General features: G+C 44.9%; 1 protein-coding gene across 6 annotated transcripts in view; it reads right to left on the reverse strand.

The window, feature by feature from the left end:
- LOC141065378 (uncharacterized) overlaps positions 1 to 20,918 on the reverse strand; it is a 43,332-nt gene extending 22,414 nt beyond the window's left edge. For 2 of the 6 annotated variants that reach the window (XM_073557835.1, XM_073557834.1), the window contains exon 1: positions 1 to 20,918. This exon is cut by the window's left edge. The gene's annotated coding sequence lies outside the window, so the exon portion shown is untranslated. The other 4 variants (XM_073557832.1, XM_073557830.1, XM_073557833.1 and 1 more) reach the window with 4 other exon arrangements.
- Between the last annotated feature and the right edge of the window lie 3,138 nt (positions 20,919 to 24,056).

Consider the following 24,056-nt stretch of genomic DNA (forward strand, 5'->3'; position numbering starts at 1 on the left):
TCTGCACTAATCTCCTGATACCTCCCCACACATAATGTCCAGTATATAACCTGTCTTCTCCATACATCTCTGCCCTAATCTCCTGATACCTCCCACACATAATCTCCAGTATATAACCAGTCCTCTCCATACATCTCTGCCCTAATCTCCTGATACCGCCCCACACATAATCTCCAGTATATAACCTGTCCTCTCCATACCTCTCTGTCCTAATCTGCTGATACCTCCCCACACATAATCTCCAGTATATAACCTGTCCTCTCCATACATCTCTGCACTAATCTCCTGATACCTCCCCACACATAATCTCCAGTATATAACCTGTCCTCTCCATACATCTCTGCCCTAATCTCCTGATACCACCACACATCATCTCCAGTATATAACCTCTCCTCTCCATACATCTCTGCCCTAATCTCCTGATACCTCCTCACACATAATCTCCAGTATGTAACCATTCCTCTCCATACATCTCTGCCCTAATCTCCTGATACCTCCACACACATAATCCCCTGTATATAACCTGTCTTCTCCATACATCTCTGCCCTAATCTCCTGATACCTCCCACACATAATCTCCAGTATATAAGCTGTCCTCTCCATACATCTCTGTCCTAATCTCCTGATACCGCCCCACACATAATCTCCAGTATATAACCTGTCCTCTCCATACAGCTCTGCACTAATCTTCTGATACCTCCCCACACATAATCTCCAGTATATAACCTGTCTTCTCCATACATCTCTGCCCTAATCTCCTGATACCTCCCACACATAATCTCCAGTATATAATCTGTCTTCTCCATACATCTCTGCCCTAATCTCCTGATACCTCCCACACATAATCTACAGTATATATGCTGTCCTCTCCATACATCTCTGTCCTAATGTCCTGATACCGCTCCACACATAATTTCCAGTATATAACCTGTCTTCTCCATACATCTCTGCCCTAATCTCCTGATACCTCCCACACATAATCTCCAGTATATAAGCTGTCCTCTCCATACATCTCTGTCCTAATCTCCTGATACCGCCCCATACATAATCTCCAGTATATAACCTGTCCTCTCCATACACCTCTGCACTAATCTTCTGATACCTCCCCACACATAATGTCCAGTATATAACCTGTCTTCTCCATACATCTCTGCCCTAATCTCCTGATACCTCCTACACATAATCTCCAGTATATAACCAGTCCTCTCCATACATCTCTGTCCTAATCTCCTGATACCGCCCCACACATAATCTCCAGTATATAACCTGTCTTCTCCATACATCTCTGCCCTAATCTCCTGATACCTCCCACACATAATCTCCAGTATATAAGCTGTCCTCTCCATACATCTCTGTCCTAATCTCCAGATACCGCCCCACACATAATCTCCAGTATATAACCTGTCCTCGCCATACAGCTCTGCACTAATCTCCTGATACCTCCCCACACATAATGTCCAGTATATAACCTGTCTTCTCCATACATCTCTGCCCTAATCTCGTGATACCTCCCACACATAATCTCCAGTATATAACCAGTCCTCTCCATACATCTCTGCCCTAATCTCCTGATACCGCCCCACACATAATCTCCAGTATATAACCTGTCCTCTCCATACCTCTCTGTCCTAATCTGCTGATACCTCCCCACACATAATCTCCAGTATATAACCTGTCCTCTCCATACATCTCTGCACTAATCTCCTGATACCTCCCCACACATAATCTCCAGTATATAACCTGTCCTCTCCATACATCTCTGCCCTAATCTCCTGATACCACCACACATCATCTCCAGTATATAACCTCTCCTCTCCATACATCTCTGCCCTAATCTCCTGATACCTCCTCACACATAATCTCCAGTATGTAACCATTCCTCTCCATACATCTCTGCCCTAATCTCCTGATACCTCCACACACATAATCCCCTGTATATAACCTGTCTTCTCCATACATCTCTGCCCTAATCTCCTGATACCTCCCACACATAATCTCCAGTATATAAGCTGTCCTCTCCATACATCTCTGTCCTAATCTCCTGATACCGCCCCACACATAATCTCCAGTATATAACCTGTCCTCTCCATACAGCTCTGCACTAATCTTCTGATACCTCCCCACACATAATCTCCAGTATATAACCTGTCTTCTCCATACATCTCTGCCCTAATCTCCTGATACCTCCCACACATAATCTCCAGTATATAATCTGTCTTCTCCATACATCTCTGCCCTAATCTCCTGATACCTCCCACACATAATCTACAGTATATATGCTGTCCTCTCCATACATCTCTGTCCTAATCTCCTGATACCGCTCCACACATAATCTCCAGTATATAACCTGTCCTCTCCATACAGCTCTGCACTAATCTTCTGATACCTCCCACACATAATTTCCAGTATATAACCTGTCTTCTCCATACATCTCTGCCCTAATCTCCTGATACCTCCCACACATAATCTCCAGTATATAAGCTGTCCTCTCCATACATCTCTGTCCTAATCTCCTGATACCGCCCCATACATAATCTCCAGTATATAACCTGTCCTCTCCATACACCTCTGCACTAATCTTCTGATACCTCCCCACACATAATGTCCAGTATATAACCTGTCTTATCCATACATCTCTGCCCTAATCTCCTGATACCTCCCACACATAATCTCCAGTATATAACCAGTCCTCTCCATACATCTCTGTCCTAATCTCCTGATACCGCCCCACACATAATCTCCAGTATATAACCTGTCTTCTCCATACATCTCTGCCCTAATCTCCTGATACCTCCCACACATAATCTCCAGTATATAACCTGTCCTCTCCATACATCTCTGCCCTAATCTCCTGATACCACCACACATCATCTCCAGTATATAACCTCTCCTCTCCATACATCTCTGCCCTAATCTCCTGATACCTCCTCACACATAATCTCCAGTATGTAACCATTCCTCTCCATACATCTCTGCCCTAATCTCCTGATACCTCCACACACATAATCCCCTGTATATAACCTGTCTTCTCCATACATCTCTGCCCTAATCTCCTGATACCTCCCACACATAATCTCCAGTATATAAGCTGTCCTCTCCATACATCTCTGTCCTAATCTCCTGATACCGCCCCACACATAATCTCCAGTATATAACCTGTCCTCTCCATACAGCTCTGCACTAATCTTCTGATACCTCCCCACACATAATCTCCAGTATATAACCTGTCTTCTCCATACATCTCTGCCCTAATCTCCTGATACCTCCCACACATAATCTCCAGTATATAACCTGTCCTCTCCATACACCTCTGCACTAATCTTCTGATACCTCCCCACACATAATGTCCAGTATATAACCTGTCTTATCCATACATCTCTGCCCTAATCTCCTGATACCTCCCACACATAATCTCCAGTATATAACCAGTCCTCTCCATACATCTCTGTCCTAATCTCCTGATACCGCCCCACACATAATCTCCAGTATATAACCTGTCTTCTCCATACATCTCTGCCCTAATCTCCTGATACCTCCCACACATAATCTCCAGTATATAACCTGTCCTCTCCATACATCTCTGCCCTAATCTCCTGATACCACCACACATCATCTCCAGTATATAACCTCTCCTCTCCATACATCTCTGCCCTAATCTCCTGATACCTCCTCACACATAATCTCCAGTATGTAACCATTCCTCTCCATACATCTCTGCCCTAATCTCCTGATACCTCCACACACATAATCCCCTGTATATAACCTGTCTTCTCCATACATCTCTGCCCTAATCTCCTGATACCTCCCACACATAATCTCCAGTATATAAGCTGTCCTCTCCATACATCTCTGTCCTAATCTCCTGATACCGCCCCACACATAATCTCCAGTATATAACCTGTCCTCTCCATACAGCTCTGCACTAATCTTCTGATACCTCCCCACACATAATCTCCAGTATATAACCTGTCTTCTCCATACATCTCTGCCCTAATCTCCTGATACCTCCCACACATAATCTCCAGTATATAATCTGTCTTCTCCATACATCTCTGCCCTAATCTCCTGATACCTCCCACACATAATCTACAGTATATATGCTGTCCTCTCCATACATCTCTGTCCTAATGTCCTGATACCGCTCCACACATAATTTCCAGTATATAACCTGTCTTCTCCATACATCTCTGCCCTAATCTCCTGATACCTCCCACACATAATCTCCAGTATATAAGCTGTCCTCTCCATACATCTCTGTCCTAATCTCCTGATACCGCCCCATACATAATCTCCAGTATATAACCTGTCCTCTCCATACACCTCTGCACTAATCTTCTGATACCTCCCCACACATAATGTCCAGTATATAACCTGTCTTCTCCATACATCTCTGCCCTAATCTCCTGATACCTCCTACACATAATCTCCAGTATATAACCAGTCCTCTCCATACATCTCTGTCCTAATCTCCTGATACCGCCCCACACATAATCTCCAGTATATAACCTGTCTTCTCCATACATCTCTGCCCTAATCTCCTGATACCTCCCACACATAATCTCCAGTATATAAGCTGTCCTCTCCATACATCTCTGTCCTAATCTCCAGATACCGCCCCACACATAATCTCCAGTATATAACCTGTCCTCGCCATACAGCTCTGCACTAATCTCCTGATACCTCCCCACACATAATGTCCAGTATATAACCTGTCTTCTCCATACATCTCTGCCCTAATCTCGTGATACCTCCCACACATAATCTCCAGTATATAACCAGTCCTCTCCATACATCTCTGCCCTAATCTCCTGATACCGCCCCACACATAATCTCCAGTATATAACCTGTCCTCTCCATACCTCTCTGTCCTAATCTGCTGATACCTCCCCACACATAATCTCCAGTATATAACCTGTCCTCTCCATACATCTCTGCACTAATCTCCTGATACCTCCCCACACATAATCTCCAGTATATAACCTGTCCTCTCCATACATCTCTGCCCTAATCTCCTGATACCACCACACATCATCTCCAGTATATAACCTCTCCTCTCCATACATCTCTGCCCTAATCTCCTGATACCTCCTCACACATAATCTCCAGTATGTAACCATTCCTCTCCATACATCTCTGCCCTAATCTCCTGATACCTCCACACACATAATCCCCTGTATATAACCTGTCTTCTCCATACATCTCTGCCCTAATCTCCTGATACCTCCCACACATAATCTCCAGTATATAAGCTGTCCTCTCCATACATCTCTGTCCTAATCTCCTGATACCGCCCCACACATAATCTCCAGTATATAACCTGTCCTCTCCATACAGCTCTGCACTAATCTTCTGATACCTCCCCACACATAATCTCCAGTATATAACCTGTCTTCTCCATACATCTCTGCCCTAATCTCCTGATACCTCCCACACATAATCTCCAGTATATAATCTGTCTTCTCCATACATCTCTGCCCTAATCTCCTGATACCTCCCACACATAATCTACAGTATATATGCTGTCCTCTCCATACATCTCTGTCCTAATCTCCTGATACCGCTCCACACATAATCTCCAGTATATAACCTGTCCTCTCCATACAGCTCTGCACTAATCTTCTGATACCTCCCACACATAATTTCCAGTATATAACCTGTCTTCTCCATACATCTCTGCCCTAATCTCCTGATACCTCCCACACATAATCTCCAGTATATAAGCTGTCCTCTCCATACATCTCTGTCCTAATCTCCTGATACCGCCCCATACATAATCTCCAGTATATAACCTGTCCTCTCCATACACCTCTGCACTAATCTTCTGATACCTCCCCACACATAATGTCCAGTATATAACCTGTCTTATCCATACATCTCTGCCCTAATCTCCTGATACCTCCCACACATAATCTCCAGTATATAACCAGTCCTCTCCATACATCTCTGTCCTAATCTCCTGATACCGCCCCACACATAATCTCCAGTATATAACCTGTCTTCTCCATACATCTCTGCCCTAATCTCCTGATACCTCCCACACATAATCTCCAGTATATAAGCTGTCCTCTCCATACATGTCTGTCCTAATCTCCTGATACCGCCCCACACAATCTCCAGTATATAACCTGTCCTCTCCATACAGCTCTGCACTAATCTCCTGATACCTCCCCACACATAATGTCCATTATATAACCTGTCTTCTCCATACATCTCTGCCCTAATCTCCTGATACCTCCCACACATAATCTCCAGTATATAACCAGTCCTCTACATACATCTCTGTCCTAATCTCCTGATACCGCCCCACACATAATCTCCAGTATATAACATGTCTTCTCCATACATCTCTGCCCTAATCTCCTGATACCTCCCACACATAATCTCCAGTATATAACCAGTCCTCTCTATACATCTCTGCCCTAATCTCCTGATACCGCCCCACACATAATCTCCAGTATATAACCTGTCCTCTCCATACCTCTCTGTCCTAATCTGCTGATACCTCCCCACACATAATCTCCAGTATATAACCTGTCCTCTCCATACATCTCTGCACTAATCTCCTGATACATCCTCACACATAATCTCCAGTATATAACCTGTCCTCTCCATACATCTCTGCACTAATCTCCTGATACCTCCCCACACATAATCTCCAGTATATAACCTGTCCTTTCCATACATCTGTGCCCTAATCTCCTGATACCTCCCCACACATAATCTCCAGTATATAACCTGTCCTCTCCATACATCTGTGCCCTAATCTCCTGATACCTCCCCACACATAATCCCCAGTATATAACCTGTCCTCTCCATACATCTCTGCCCTAACATCCTGATAGCTCCCCACACATAATCTCCAGTATATAACCTGTCCTCTCCATACATCTCTGCCCTAATCTCCTGATACCTCCCCACACATAATCTCCAGTATATAACCTGTCCTCTCCATACATCTCTGCCCTAATCTCCTGATACCTCCCCACACATAATCTCCAGTATATAACCTGTCCTCTCCATACATCTCTGCCCTAACATCCTGATACCTCCCCACACATAATCTCCAGTATATAACCTGTCCTCTCCATACATCTCTGCCCTAACATCCTGATACCTCCCCACACATAATCTCCAGTATATAACCTGTCCTCTCCATACATCTCTGCCCTAATCTCCTGATACCTCCCCACACATAATCTCCAGTATATAACCTGTCCTCTCCATACATCTCTGCCCTAACATCCTGATACCTCCCCACACATAATCTCCAGTATATAACCTGTCCTCTCCATACATCTCTGCCCTAACCTCCTGATACCTCCCCACACATAATCTCCAGTATATAACCTGTCCTCTCCATACATCTCTGCCCTAATCTCCTGATACCTCTCCACACATAATCTCCAGTATATAACCTGTCCTCTCCATACATCTCTGCCCTAATCTCCTGATACCTCCCCACACATAATCCCCAGTATATAACCTGTCCTCTCCATACATCTCTGCCCTAACATCCTGATACCTCCCCACACATAATCTCCAGTATATAACCTGTCCTCTCCATACATCTCTGCCCTAATCTCCTGATACCTCCCCACACATAATCTCCAGTATATAACCTGTCCTCTCCATACATCTCTGCCCTAACATCCTGATACCTCCCCACACAATCTCCAGTATATAACCTGTCCTCTCCATACATCTCTGTCCTAACATCCTGATACCTCCCCACACATAATCTCCAGTATATAACCTGTCCTCTCCATACATCTCTGCCCTTATCTCCTGATACCTCCTCACACATAATCTCCAGTATATAACCTGTCCTCTCCATACATCTCTGCCCTAACATCCTGATACCTCCCCACACATAATCTCCAGTATATAACCTGTCCTCTCCATACATCTCTGCCCTAATCTCCTGATACCTCCCCACACATAATCCCCAGTATATAACCTGTCCTCTCCATACATCTCTGCCCTAACATCCTGATACCTCCCCACACATAATCTCCAGTATATAACCTGTCCTCTCCATACATCTCTGCCCTAATCTCCTGATACCTCCCCACACATAATCTCCAGTATATAACCTGTCCTCTCCATACATCTCTGCCCTAACATCCTGATACCTCCCCACACATAATCTCCAGTATATAACCTGTCCTCTCCATACATCTCTGCCCTAATCTCCTGATACCTCCCCACACATAATCTCCAGTATATAACCTGTCCTCTCCATACATCTCTGCCCTAATCTCCTGATACCTCCCCACACATAATCTGCAGTATATAACCTGTCCTCTCCATACATCTCTGCCCTAATCTCCTGATACCTCCCCACACATAATCTCCAGTATATAACCTGTCCTCTCCATACATCTCTGCCCTAATCTCCTGATACCTCCCCACACATAATCTCCAGTATATAACCTGTCCTCTCCATACATCTCTGCCCTAATCTCCTGATACCTCCCCACACATAATCTCCAGTATATAACCTGTCCTCTCCATACATCTCTGCCCTAATCTCCTGATACCTCCCCACACATAATCTCCAGTATATAACCTGTCCTCTCCATACATCTCTTCCCTAATCTCCTGATACCTCCCCACACATAATCTCCAGTATATAACCTGTCCTCTCCATACATCTCTGCCCTAATCTCCTGATACCTCCCCACACATAATCTCCAGTATATAACCTGTCCTCTCCATACATCTCTGCCCTAATCTCCTGATACCTCCCCACACATAATCTCCAGTATATAACCTGTCCTCTCCATACATCTCTGCCCTAATCTCCTGATACCTCCCCACACATAATCTCCAGTATATAACCTGTCCTCTCCATACATCTCTGCCCTAATCTCCTGATACCTCCCCACACATAATCTCCAGTATATAACCTGTCCTCTCCATACACCTCTGCACTAATCTTCTGATACCTCCCCACACATAATGTCCAGTATATAACCTGTCTTATCCATACATCTCTGCCCTAATCTCCTGATACCTCCCACACATAATCTCCAGTATATAACCAGTCCTCTCCATACATCTCTGTCCTAATCTCCTGATACCGCCCCACACATAATCTCCAGTATATAACCTGTCTTCTCCATACATCTCTGCCCTAATCTCCTGATACCTCCCACACATAATCTCCAGTATATAACCTGTCCTCTCCATACATCTCTGCCCTAATCTCCTGATACCACCACACATCATCTCCAGTATATAACCTCTCCTCTCCATACATCTCTGCCCTAATCTCCTGATACCTCCTCACACATAATCTCCAGTATGTAACCATTCCTCTCCATACATCTCTGCCCTAATCTCCTGATACCTCCACACACATAATCCCCTGTATATAACCTGTCTTCTCCATACATCTCTGCCCTAATCTCCTGATACCTCCCACACATAATCTCCAGTATATAAGCTGTCCTCTCCATACATCTCTGTCCTAATCTCCTGATACCGCCCCACACATAATCTCCAGTATATAACCTGTCCTCTCCATACAGCTCTGCACTAATCTTCTGATACCTCCCCACACATAATCTCCAGTATATAACCTGTCTTCTCCATACATCTCTGCCCTAATCTCCTGATACCTCCCACACATAATCTCCAGTATATAACCTGTCCTCTCCATACACCTCTGCACTAATCTTCTGATACCTCCCCACACATAATGTCCAGTATATAACCTGTCTTATCCATACATCTCTGCCCTAATCTCCTGATACCTCCCACACATAATCTCCAGTATATAACCAGTCCTCTCCATACATCTCTGTCCTAATCTCCTGATACCGCCCCACACATAATCTCCAGTATATAACCTGTCTTCTCCATACATCTCTGCCCTAATCTCCTGATACCTCCCACACATAATCTCCAGTATATAACCTGTCCTCTCCATACATCTCTGCCCTAATCTCCTGATACCACCACACATCATCTCCAGTATATAACCTCTCCTCTCCATACATCTCTGCCCTAATCTCCTGATACCTCCTCACACATAATCTCCAGTATGTAACCATTCCTCTCCATACATCTCTGCCCTAATCTCCTGATACCTCCACACACATAATCCCCTGTATATAACCTGTCTTCTCCATACATCTCTGCCCTAATCTCCTGATACCTCCCACACATAATCTCCAGTATATAAGCTGTCCTCTCCATACATCTCTGTCCTAATCTCCTGATACCGCCCCACACATAATCTCCAGTATATAACCTGTCCTCTCCATACAGCTCTGCACTAATCTTCTGATACCTCCCCACACATAATCTCCAGTATATAACCTGTCTTCTCCATACATCTCTGCCCTAATCTCCTGATACCTCCCACACATAATCTCCAGTATATAATCTGTCTTCTCCATACATCTCTGCCCTAATCTCCTGATACCTCCCACACATAATCTACAGTATATATGCTGTCCTCTCCATACATCTCTGTCCTAATGTCCTGATACCGCTCCACACATAATTTCCAGTATATAACCTGTCTTCTCCATACATCTCTGCCCTAATCTCCTGATACCTCCCACACATAATCTCCAGTATATAAGCTGTCCTCTCCATACATCTCTGTCCTAATCTCCTGATACCGCCCCATACATAATCTCCAGTATATAACCTGTCCTCTCCATACACCTCTGCACTAATCTTCTGATACCTCCCCACACATAATGTCCAGTATATAACCTGTCTTCTCCATACATCTCTGCCCTAATCTCCTGATACCTCCTACACATAATCTCCAGTATATAACCAGTCCTCTCCATACATCTCTGTCCTAATCTCCTGATACCGCCCCACACATAATCTCCAGTATATAACCTGTCTTCTCCATACATCTCTGCCCTAATCTCCTGATACCTCCCACACATAATCTCCAGTATATAAGCTGTCCTCTCCATACATCTCTGTCCTAATCTCCAGATACCGCCCCACACATAATCTCCAGTATATAACCTGTCCTCGCCATACAGCTCTGCACTAATCTCCTGATACCTCCCCACACATAATGTCCAGTATATAACCTGTCTTCTCCATACATCTCTGCCCTAATCTCGTGATACCTCCCACACATAATCTCCAGTATATAACCAGTCCTCTCCATACATCTCTGCCCTAATCTCCTGATACCGCCCCACACATAATCTCCAGTATATAACCTGTCCTCTCCATACCTCTCTGTCCTAATCTGCTGATACCTCCCCACACATAATCTCCAGTATATAACCTGTCCTCTCCATACATCTCTGCACTAATCTCCTGATACCTCCCCACACATAATCTCCAGTATATAACCTGTCCTCTCCATACATCTCTGCCCTAATCTCCTGATACCACCACACATCATCTCCAGTATATAACCTCTCCTCTCCATACATCTCTGCCCTAATCTCCTGATACCTCCTCACACATAATCTCCAGTATGTAACCATTCCTCTCCATACATCTCTGCCCTAATCTCCTGATACCTCCACACACATAATCCCCTGTATATAACCTGTCTTCTCCATACATCTCTGCCCTAATCTCCTGATACCTCCCACACATAATCTCCAGTATATAAGCTGTCCTCTCCATACATCTCTGTCCTAATCTCCTGATACCGCCCCACACATAATCTCCAGTATATAACCTGTCCTCTCCATACAGCTCTGCACTAATCTTCTGATACCTCCCCACACATAATCTCCAGTATATAACCTGTCTTCTCCATACATCTCTGCCCTAATCTCCTGATACCTCCCACACATAATCTCCAGTATATAATCTGTCTTCTCCATACATCTCTGCCCTAATCTCCTGATACCTCCCACACATAATCTACAGTATATATGCTGTCCTCTCCATACATCTCTGTCCTAATCTCCTGATACCGCTCCACACATAATCTCCAGTATATAACCTGTCCTCTCCATACAGCTCTGCACTAATCTTCTGATACCTCCCACACATAATTTCCAGTATATAACCTGTCTTCTCCATACATCTCTGCCCTAATCTCCTGATACCTCCCACACATAATCTCCAGTATATAAGCTGTCCTCTCCATACATCTCTGTCCTAATCTCCTGATACCGCCCCATACATAATCTCCAGTATATAACCTGTCCTCTCCATACACCTCTGCACTAATCTTCTGATACCTCCCCACACATAATGTCCAGTATATAACCTGTCTTATCCATACATCTCTGCCCTAATCTCCTGATACCTCCCACACATAATCTCCAGTATATAACCAGTCCTCTCCATACATCTCTGTCCTAATCTCCTGATACCGCCCCACACATAATCTCCAGTATATAACCTGTCTTCTCCATACATCTCTGCCCTAATCTCCTGATACCTCCCACACATAATCTCCAGTATATAAGCTGTCCTCTCCATACATGTCTGTCCTAATCTCCTGATACCGCCCCACACAATCTCCAGTATATAACCTGTCCTCTCCATACAGCTCTGCACTAATCTCCTGATACCTCCCCACACATAATGTCCATTATATAACCTGTCTTCTCCATACATCTCTGCCCTAATCTCCTGATACCTCCCACACATAATCTCCAGTATATAACCAGTCCTCTACATACATCTCTGTCCTAATCTCCTGATACCGCCCCACACATAATCTCCAGTATATAACATGTCTTCTCCATACATCTCTGCCCTAATCTCCTGATACCTCCCACACATAATCTCCAGTATATAACCAGTCCTCTCTATACATCTCTGCCCTAATCTCCTGATACCGCCCCACACATAATCTCCAGTATATAACCTGTCCTCTCCATACCTCTCTGTCCTAATCTGCTGATACCTCCCCACACATAATCTCCAGTATATAACCTGTCCTCTCCATACATCTCTGCACTAATCTCCTGATACATCCTCACACATAATCTCCAGTATATAACCTGTCCTCTCCATACATCTCTGCACTAATCTCCTGATACCTCCCCACACATAATCTCCAGTATATAACCTGTCCTTTCCATACATCTGTGCCCTAATCTCCTGATACCTCCCCACACATAATCTCCAGTATATAACCTGTCCTCTCCATACATCTGTGCCCTAATCTCCTGATACCTCCCCACACATAATCCCCAGTATATAACCTGTCCTCTCCATACATCTCTGCCCTAACATCCTGATAGCTCCCCACACATAATCTCCAGTATATAACCTGTCCTCTCCATACATCTCTGCCCTAATCTCCTGATACCTCCCCACACATAATCTCCAGTATATAACCTGTCCTCTCCATACATCTCTGCCCTAATCTCCTGATACCTCCCCACACATAATCTCCAGTATATAACCTGTCCTCTCCATACATCTCTGCCCTAACATCCTGATACCTCCCCACACATAATCTCCAGTATATAACCTGTCCTCTCCATACATCTCTGCCCTAACATCCTGATACCTCCCCACACATAATCTCCAGTATATAACCTGTCCTCTCCATACATCTCTGCCCTAATCTCCTGATACCTCCCCACACATAATCTCCAGTATATAACCTGTCCTCTCCATACATCTCTGCCCTAACATCCTGATACCTCCCCACACATAATCTCCAGTATATAACCTGTCCTCTCCATACATCTCTGCCCTAACCTCCTGATACCTCCCCACACATAATCTCCAGTATATAACCTGTCCTCTCCATACATCTCTGCCCTAATCTCCTGATACCTCTCCACACATAATCTCCAGTATATAACCTGTCCTCTCCATACATCTCTGCCCTAATCTCCTGATACCTCCCCACACATAATCCCCAGTATATAACCTGTCCTCTCCATACATCTCTGCCCTAACATCCTGATACCTCCCCACACATAATCTCCAGTATATAACCTGTCCTCTCCATACATCTCTGCCCTAATCTCCTGATACCTCCCCACACATAATCTCCAGTATATAACCTGTCCTCTCCATACATCTCTGCCCTAACATCCTGATACCTCCCCACACAATCTCCAGTATATAACCTGTCCTCTCCATACATCTCTGTCCTAACATCCTGATACCTCCCCACACATAATCTCCAGTATATAACCTGTCCTCTCCATACATCTCTGCCCTTATCTCCTGATACCTCCTCACACATAATCTCCAGTATATAACCTGTCCTCTCCATACATCTCTGCCCTAACATCCTGATACCTCCCCACACATAATCTCCAGTATATAACCTGTCCTCTCCATACATCTCTGCCCTAATCTCCTGATACCTCCCCACACATAATCCCCAGTATATAACCTGTCCTCTCCATACATCTCTGCCCTAACATCCTGATACCTCCCCACACATAATCTCCAGTATATAACCTGTCCTCTCCATACATCTCTGCCCTAATCTCCTGATACCTCCCCACACATAATCTCCAGTATATAACCTGTCCTCTCCATACATCTCTGCCCTAACATCCTGATACCTCCCCACACATAATCTCCAGTATATAACCTGTCCTCTCCATACATCTCTGCCCTAATCTCCTGATACCTCCCCACACATAATCTCCAGTATATAACCTGTCCTCTCCATACATCTCTGCCCTAATCTCCTGATACCTCCCCACACATAATCTGCAGTATATAACCTGTCCTCTCCATACATCTCTGCCCTAATCTCCTGATACCTCCCCACACATAATCTCCAGTATATAACCTGTCCTCTCCATACATCTCTGCCCTAATCTCCTGATACCTCCCCACACATAATCTCCAGTATATAACCTGTCCTCTCCATACATCTCTGCCCTAATCTCCTGATACCTCCCCACACATAATCTCCAGTATATAACCTGTCCTCTCCATACATCTCTGCCCTAATCTCCTGATACCTCCCCACACATAATCTCCAGTATATAACCTGTCCTCTCCATACATCTCTTCCCTAATCTCCTGATACCTCCCCACACATAATCTCCAGTATATAACCTGTCCTCTCCATACATCTCTGCCCTAATCTCCTGATACCTCCCCACACATAATCTCCAGTATATAACCTGTCCTCTCCATACATCTCTGCCCTAATCTCCTGATACCTCCCCACACATAATCTCCAGTATATAACCTGTCCTCTCCATACATCTCTGCCCTAATCTCCTGATACCTCCCCACACATAATCTCCAGTATATAACCTGTCCTCTCCATACATCTCTGCCCTAATCTCCTGATACCTCCCCACACATAATCTCCAGTATATAACCTGTCCTCTCCATACATCTCTGCCCTAATCTCCTGATACCTCCCCACACATAATCTCCAGTATATAACCTGTCCTCTCCATACATCTCTGCCCTAATCTCCTGATACCTCCCCACACATAATCTCCAGTATATAACCTGTCCTCTCCATACAGCTCTGCCCTAATCTCCTGATACCTCCCCACACATAATCTCCAGTATATAACCTGTCCTCTCCATACATCTCTGCCCTAATCTCCTGATACCTCCCCACACATAATCTCCAGTATATAACCTGTCCTCTCCATACATCTCTGCCATAATCTCCTGATTAACCTCCCCACACAAAATTGTGCTGTCCCATCTAAAGTTTTGATAACATGTTTAAATAGATTGTGTTATTTTCCATGCTGTGTAGTTTTGCATTTGGTCTGCTGTCACCTGCTGTCCTTTTCCTGTATAGCAGACTGCAGCTAGTACATGCCTTTCACTTCCAGTTCAGAGTTCACTGCTTCTCTTCCTGCCTGTGGCCATTATTAGCGTCTTTTTCTCCTGGGAGAGACACGCTTACCAGGCTGTGAAAGGCATCAGTTTTTTTTTTACCACTTCATTGCACATACAGATTGCTCACCTTGCTGCACCACCTGGATTGTTACACCTGCATGTCTGGAGAAGTACTGCATTACCAGTCATACGCTGTATGTCCAGATTTCCAATAAACAAGTCTGGACTTCACAATATCTGGTATCATCTCTCCGGACGCATGAACAGCAACAATGGTCCTGTCTGCTCTGCATCGAGGAAACGGAAGGTAGGAATCTCTCCCAGCCCCAATCAACTACACCTCCATTCGCCTCATGTGGGGACAGAACAGTCAAAAAACTGCCTTGAAGCCCGGCAAAAATCACCCTTAGATCCTAACCCGTCTGCCAGCTCACATACTGCAGCCCTGCTCTGCTAAGAAACTGCAGCGTCACCCCTGACCGCATTGTGCATAGTGACTCTCTGTAAATGATATAACATTGCTGCAGATTGTCGGACTACAAAACCCCACAATTCTCTAAAAACACATTGGGAATCTCATCAGGACGTCTTAACTAAGCTGCACCGCGATTACCAGCTCGCAATTCAAAAGTTCAGTTTCTTAAAGAGACAGTGCACCTTAAATCAAAATGGCCAAAAAAGACTCTGCACAGTCTCCCACTGCTGAAACAGAGCAAATACTACCCGATACTGTCCATTATGAAGAGGGAGAAACAGAGCCAGCTTCAGAAACTGACCAAGACTCACGACCAAGACGCTCTGTCAAACAAATCATAAATGTCATCGAAAAACTATCACAGTACAAAAGGAAGAGTTTAATGACAACCTGGACGACCTATGGGAACGAGTCACCTCCCTCATGTCAGGCATCCAACGCCACAAAAATGATGCAGCGAGTCTACAGGACACTACAAAACGGCTAAACACAAGCCACGAAGACACCATCACATGTTTCTCAACGCAAGCAATGACTAGCCAGGTCTTTACCCGGGAAGGAACAACCACGGGAAGGGCAGTCTCCAATGAAGGAAACCACCAATGCCAAAACATGGTATCCATCCACAGACAGCTGTTTCGGGGTATTGCCTCTCATCAGTGTGGAGTAGGAAACTGGCTAGTAGGAGCAATGCCTAGTAAAAAGACTATGAAGAGGAGGATGAATGAACTCATGGAGATCAACATCCAACAGTGCGGAGACACCATCACATGTTTCTCAACGCAGTGATTCTAGAACAATGCCCCCATCCCTTATGGGAAATATGCAAAAACATGCAAAACACAAGCCGCGGAGACACCATCACATGTTTCTCAACACAAGCAATGACTAGCCAGGTCTTTCCCCAGGAAGGAACAACCACTCCAAACATCTCTGCCCCAATCTCCTGATACCTCCCCACACATAAACTCCAGTCTATAACCTGACCTCTCCATACATCTCTGCCCTAATCTCCTGATACCTCCTCACACATAATCTCTAGTATATAACCTGACCTCTCCATACATCTCTGTCCTAATCTCCTGATACCTCCTCACACATAATCTCCAGTATATAACCTGTCCTCTCCATACATCTCTGTCCTAATCTCCTGATACCTCCTCACACATAATCTCCAGTATATAACCTGTCCACTCCAAACATCTCTGCCCTTATCTCCTGAACGTGGGGCCCCCGATTAGGGACGCCTCTGCCCCCGGAGGACAAGACAAAGGACCCTCGGAGCGGACACAGGTTCTGGAAAATTGGGACTGATCACCCCACGACAACCACGGTAAGTTGGCAGTTATACTGTTCAGACTGACCGTTGGTGTGGTTTTCTGTGCTTGTTGCTGCAAAGAGGATCTGAGGTTTGTCCCCGTGGTGGGGTGATTCATGGGTGGAATCATATAGAGGTGCAGTCCCGTTGGGGGTCCAGTGCTCGAACCGTACCTTATAAGGGACGGACACCCCGGATTGACCAGTGATTGTGGCTCTCTTTATAGTCAAAATATCCTGAATTCCCTGTTAATAATCAGGGTGGTCATGTGATCGAAGATGGGTAGGATACGTAACTCAGGTATATATAGATATATATATAACCAGAGGTGTCCGGAGGGATAGTCTGAGACGCCCTCCTCCTTTCACTGAGTACCACGAATTTTGGGCAATCCCAGAGGGGGATTATTGACCCGGTGGAACAAACTGAGACGGCCGCTCCAGTATTGTGCACAACTGAAGTAAGGGTATTTAGCTGTAAATGAGAGAATCTGTGGAAGGAAAAGAAGAATTTTGTGGCTTGGCACATGTATAACACAAAATAAAATTGTGGTACCGTGTTAGCCAGAAAAATAGATGTAATTATTCAAGGTGTGATACCTTTATTGGCTAACCAGAGAAATTATATTTGCAAGCTTTCAGGGCTCAGGCGGCCCCTTCATCAGGCTTGATTAGAAGTGAATCACTGAGAAGAGACGGCAACATTTAAATAGGAATTACAACAGGACAGGAGATGATGCTAGCTATAGACAGGCCAAGGAAATCAAATTAAGGTTTTTGTTACACATGCAGATGAGGACCAAGTGTTCTATTAGAGATCTGAAGACCTTGTGGAGGTGTGAACTGTGTCTATGTAATGAGTCATGAACCCAGGTGTCAAATTCAGTCCTATTGTTAGCGATTGGAACATATTTATAAATTTAAATTCCCAAATCTTCCTTTCTCTGTCACTATTAAAAAAATGAAAAATGACCTTTCAATATTAGGACTTTTAGATCTGCCAAGCTGTGTCCATGTCTAGAGAAGTGTATCCCTACAGGTGTGTCCAGCTCAGTCTTTATCGTATGTCTGTGCAGATTCATCCTTGTTGGTAGCTTTTGCTTAGTTTCCCCGATGTCTGTCCCTGCATTGCACCTTGTACACTGTATCATGTACACGACATTGAAGGATGGACATGAGAAAGAGTCCATGATCTTATAGTCCTGATTTGTGTTGGGTATGGGGACTTTATCTGTTGGTGATATGTGGGTGCAGGTCTTGCATTTCTTACTGTTACAGGGGACTGTGCCTGTCTCTGAAGGTGATGCGAGGGCACTTCTGACAAGGATATTCCTTAGGTTGGGAGACTGTAGGAGAGCAGTGGCAGTTCCGGGAATATTGCTTTCAGTCTGTGGTCTCTGTGGAATATGTGTTGGAGGTCAGCGATGTTTTTCTGAGTGATAGTAGTTGTAGTTTTCTATCCTCATTGTCTGAACAGATCCGAATGTACCTTAGAGCTTGACTGTAGATTCCAGAAAATGGATTTGGGATTTTGAAGAGTTGAGGGTGAGTTTGATGGTTGGGTGGAACTTGTTGCACATGAATTGTGTGACGAAGGTGTTAGGAAGAACAGAGGAAGTGAATTTTGATTGTTTCTGTTACTGCTAAGTTGAAGAAGGAAAATTGTCTATTATGACAGGGACGGGATGTTTTGTGGTTCAAGAAAGTGACTGTGGTGTGAGGAAGTGATTGATTAAGAAGGAAATAAGATCGTTACTAATCTGTCAGGCAAATAGTTAAAAGTGATGATTTAAAAGAAGAGGTCTCCCTGCTAGATGACAATTGTACAAGAAGACCGAGTGCAGCAGCCCCCACCTTTGCTGACGGTACTTAATATCATCCGCAGCCAGCCCCAGTCCCCGTTATGCCTAATATTGCTAGTGGTTATGAATATCCACCCCCTCTTACTTTAGTTACCAGGTCAGAGACAGGATACTCAGAGCAGATAGAAGATTTCCAGGAGATGTATTCCAATGTTATTTCTGGACCCCACTGTTAAGATGTGCTCTTTAGGATAGGGACAGGGGATCTCACGAAGCAGCACGTTGGGGCCATAGTAAATGCTGCAAATAATCAACTCCGCCATGGTGGAGGACTGGCCGCAAAAATTTCACAGAAAGGTGGACCCATGATACAGGAAGAATCTGATTCATATATACAAATGTATGGCCAGGTAGAAACAGGACAGGTTGCAGCAACCAGAGCAGGACAGCTGCCGTGTCAATATGTAATACATGCAGTGGGACCACGATATGACCCTATCAATATTCCTAGGTCCCAACAATTGCTTACTGAGGCTGTCCAGAACGCAATCCTGTATGCCTCCTCTGTCCCCCCGGTACGATGCCTCAACGTACAGTGGCTATACCATTAATCTCTGCTGGTATTTTTCAATATCCCAGGAAGGATGCCGCCATGGTCATAGTATCAGCAATAGAGCAGTGTATACAGGAAAACCCCATAAAATTGGAGGAGGTCCGATTTGTCCTCGACAGCCGCCTAACGGCCCATCAGGCAATACAATCTCTAATTGTAACAGAGCCTCCTGCCCCGCTCCCACAGCAGATGCCTCTTGTGCCCGTACTACCGCCACCTCCTCCCCCCGAGTTGTCAGTAATATCCGAATTTGAAGAAGATAACGTGGAAAGCACTCCTGACAGGCCAAAGTATACTCCCTTCACCCCATCACAAATAGACACTGTTTGCAATCAATTACCCAATCCAGAGACTTCCCCCATGGCTTTCTACAGGCAAATGGCATCAAATCGAGAGATTTATTCCACTCCCCGAAGAGATCTATTACACAAACTTCGAGTAAAAGCTGGGAGGGGTATTTTCCAATTATGGAGGGTGGCATAATGTATAATGTGGATCTGGATGGGGGAACCTATGAGAGTGGTGTTGATTTTTGCAATGCTTTAAAGGTCTGGGCACAGGATAGATTAGCGGATCAAGCCACCTCTCTCACAGATGTCACACAGGACAAGGGGGAGACTGCCGAGAAGTTTTATGGGTGTCTTATGGTAGTATTTAGAGATCTGGGATTCTCACTGTATAATAAAGCCCATACACATCTTTTTGTGGCAGCTTTGATGTCCGGCCTTAAACCCGAATTGCAAGAGGCGATAATCTCAGTTAGATCTGATGTTGAGAATTCCACTCCGGACAATGCATTGAAAGTAATAAAAAGTTTTCAGAAGAATTTAACCCGTTCTGCAGCAGCGGGGAAACAGAAAAATAAATCAACAGCGGCAGCTGTGACAGCCGCCCCTGCTCTAACAGCAGCAGCCCCCACCATTGCGCTGGGCGAGTACGCAGCTGGTTTCTTATCACTGGAGCACACAGCAAACTCTGGCCCCCCCCTCAGACTTCAGCTTCTGGGAACCCTGCTCCTCAGCCCCTCCCTGCTAATTCTGGCGATGCGCCAGACTCGAACACTTTCAGAGATTGTCATTCCCCTGCTGTTTTGATCGGAGTAGATGGTAGACCCAATTAATATACTTTTATAAACCCTATTTCTGTGGGACCTTTTCCCAAGGTTACTGTTCAGTTCGTAATCTCTCCCACATGTCCTGTAAATTTACTAGGAGCAGATTCATTATCACAGTTCCGCTCCGGAATACAATTCCAAGATGATGGTCGGATGGTTCTTACGTTACATAACCCCTATGCAGATGAAGACAGTGAGGAAATCTGTATTTTGCATGCCCTTCCTACAGTTATGATGGCCCTGATAGGCTCAGATCCACCCCCAATATTGCCTGAGCATCAATGACTCACCCCATACCTCTCAGAGATACCATCTAAACTTTGGTCAAAAGAGCCAAGTGATATAGGGAAAATTCCTGTAGAACCAGTAAAAGTGTTTCTCAAACCTGGTGCCCCTTCTCCCAAAGTCCATCAATATCCTTTGAAACATGATCAGGAGCGGGGCCTTCAGGAACAAATACAAATGTTACTTGATAACGGTGCTCTGGTACCCTGTGTTTCTCCATGTAATACGCCCTTGTTTCCCGTTAAGAAACAGACCCCACCTGGCCAGCCCCCTGTGTACCGGCTGGTACAAGATCTACGGGCAGTTAATGCCGCTACTGTTCTGGAAACTCCAGTGGTGCCTAATCCACATACTCTTTTGTCCCAAATACCCCAGGATGCTGCTTGGTTTACAGTTATTGATCTTACCAATGCCTTCTTTAGCATTCCGTTACACCCAGACTGCCAGTTTATATTTTCATTCACTTATCAGGGACGACAGTTAATATGGACAGTTATGCCACAAGGGGCCGAAAACAGTCCCAACCAGTTTGCAAAAAAAAGAGCAGGTGTCTTTTGCCATTTCTGCCACTGTTAGCCTTCTCAAGCATCTGGCAGCACTGAACTGTCGGGTTTCGGCCTCGAGACTTCAGTTCTGCCTTGGTCAAGTGATATTCTTGGGTCACTGTCTCCTTCAGGGTGCCAGACACCTTGCAGAAGAAAGAAAAATAGCTGTCAGCTCCCTTCCTTTCCCAAAAGATGAAGCTGAACTCTAGCGTTTTCTGGGACTATGCACTTATTTTTGTCAGTGGATACCGGATGCATCCCGCATAATGCAACCCCTTTACAACGCCTTGAAAGACGGCATAATGAACTATAAGGAAAGATGGCAGTGATGAGGATTACCTCCAATGTGACCGTTCCCAACTTCTGTCTGAAGAAACAGCTACTCCACCAAATGTCAGTGAGAATCCACTCCCAAATCCTGATCTGGTGTTATACACGGATGGTTCAAGATATGCTGACGAGTTTGGTAGATTCCACACGGGATACGCTGTTACCACAGAGGACACTGTAGTGCACGCAGCTGCGCTCCCACCATCACTGTCAGCACAAGAAGCAGAACTCCAGGCTCTGTCTACTGCATGTACTTTGGCCAAGAACAGATGGGCTAATATATACACGGACTCACGGTATGCATTTGGTATTGCTCACGATTTTGGGGCTCTATGGGCCAATCGAGGGTTTATTACTACTGCCGGAACTCCAGTGAAAAATGCTGAAGCTGTTAAAACCCTCATGGACTCGATCAAATTACCTACTCAGGTGGCTATTATCAAAGTTAAGGCGCACGGTCCTAGGACCAGACCACAGACTGTTGGCAACACATTTGCGGATATGCAAGCAAAAGCCGCCGCTCTCTTACCCGTTGAACCAACCATACCAACTATGGTGACCGCACGCTCTCAGCGTAAACAGTTACAAGAAGCACTGACCCTACAAGAACCTGATGATCTACAACAGACTGAAGTTTTCTGTCGGACCCCGCGAGACCGCTTAATGACGATGCAGAGAACGTCTCCAAAGGAAGAGGTGAAGCAATGGAAAACTGATGGGGCACGAATGGATAATGGTCTCTGGAAAAAGGACCAACTCGTGTGTCTCCCTAAGCGGATGTACCCTGCTATTGCCATATGGGCACATGGACCAGTGCGAGGAAAGAATCAGGCCCTTGCACTGGTGCAAAAATTCTACTGGGCCCCGGTTCTCCAGTTGGCCGGAAGCATTCCCTGTTACCAACATGACTGCAAAGACCACAGCGAAGAAACTGGTGATGGAAGTTATATGCAGATATGGGGTTTCAGAAGTTGTTGAAAGTGATCAAGGCCCGGCCTTTTCTTCTCATGTGTACCAAGAAGTTCTGACAATGCTTGGATCCACTGTAGCCCTCCATACTCCGTACCACCCACAATCCAGTGGGAAAGTTGAGAGGTTGAATGGCACACTGAAGGGACAACTGACCAAAATGATGCAGGAGACTACGGCTCCATGGCCAGATTTCCTACCCATTGTACTATACCATATTCGTACTACCCTATTGTAAAATATGGCCTGTCCCACTATGTGAGATATTGTTTGGTACTAGGCCCCCAGTTGCAAATTTCCAGCCCCAGCAGTTATCAGAAAAGACTGACCGTGCTGTTCAATGTGTTATTCAGCTTAGTAAAATCTTGCTAACACCTATGTTCTAGTTTTCTTTTCTTTTCCAGATTCAGCAGAAACCGACACCTGTTATAACCTGAAGCCTGGTGATTTCGTAGTCGTGAAAAGGCATGTCAGGAAGCACAGACTAGAACCCTTGTATGACAGTCCCTATCAAGTTCTCCTCATCACCCAACAAGCCAATAGCAAATAAAGGGGCATAATGTTTTAGTTTTTCGCATTTTCCATATTATTATTGGTAGAAGTTAGAAGTCAAAGTTAGAAGATATTCAAAGACTCAGATCAATATGATAAAGACAATGATCGTAATAAGGACAGTTGGTGGTCAGACACCTTCTCCTTTCTCAATCCAGCCAATTGGTTTAGGGGAATTGGGGGCTGGATAGCTGGGATCTTGCAAAGCTTGTTACACATTGCTGCCTGTATCCTTGTTGTATATGTGATACTAAAACTTGTTCTTTGGTGTATTTCTGTATGTATTAGGAAATTCTGCACTAAG

The sequence above is a fragment of the Dendrobates tinctorius genome, unplaced genomic scaffold, assembly GCF_039654945.1.
Source record: "Dendrobates tinctorius isolate UK_male_01 unplaced genomic scaffold, ASM3965494v1 ptg000251l, whole genome shotgun sequence".
NCBI lineage: Eukaryota > Metazoa > Chordata > Amphibia > Anura > Dendrobatidae > Dendrobates > Dendrobates tinctorius.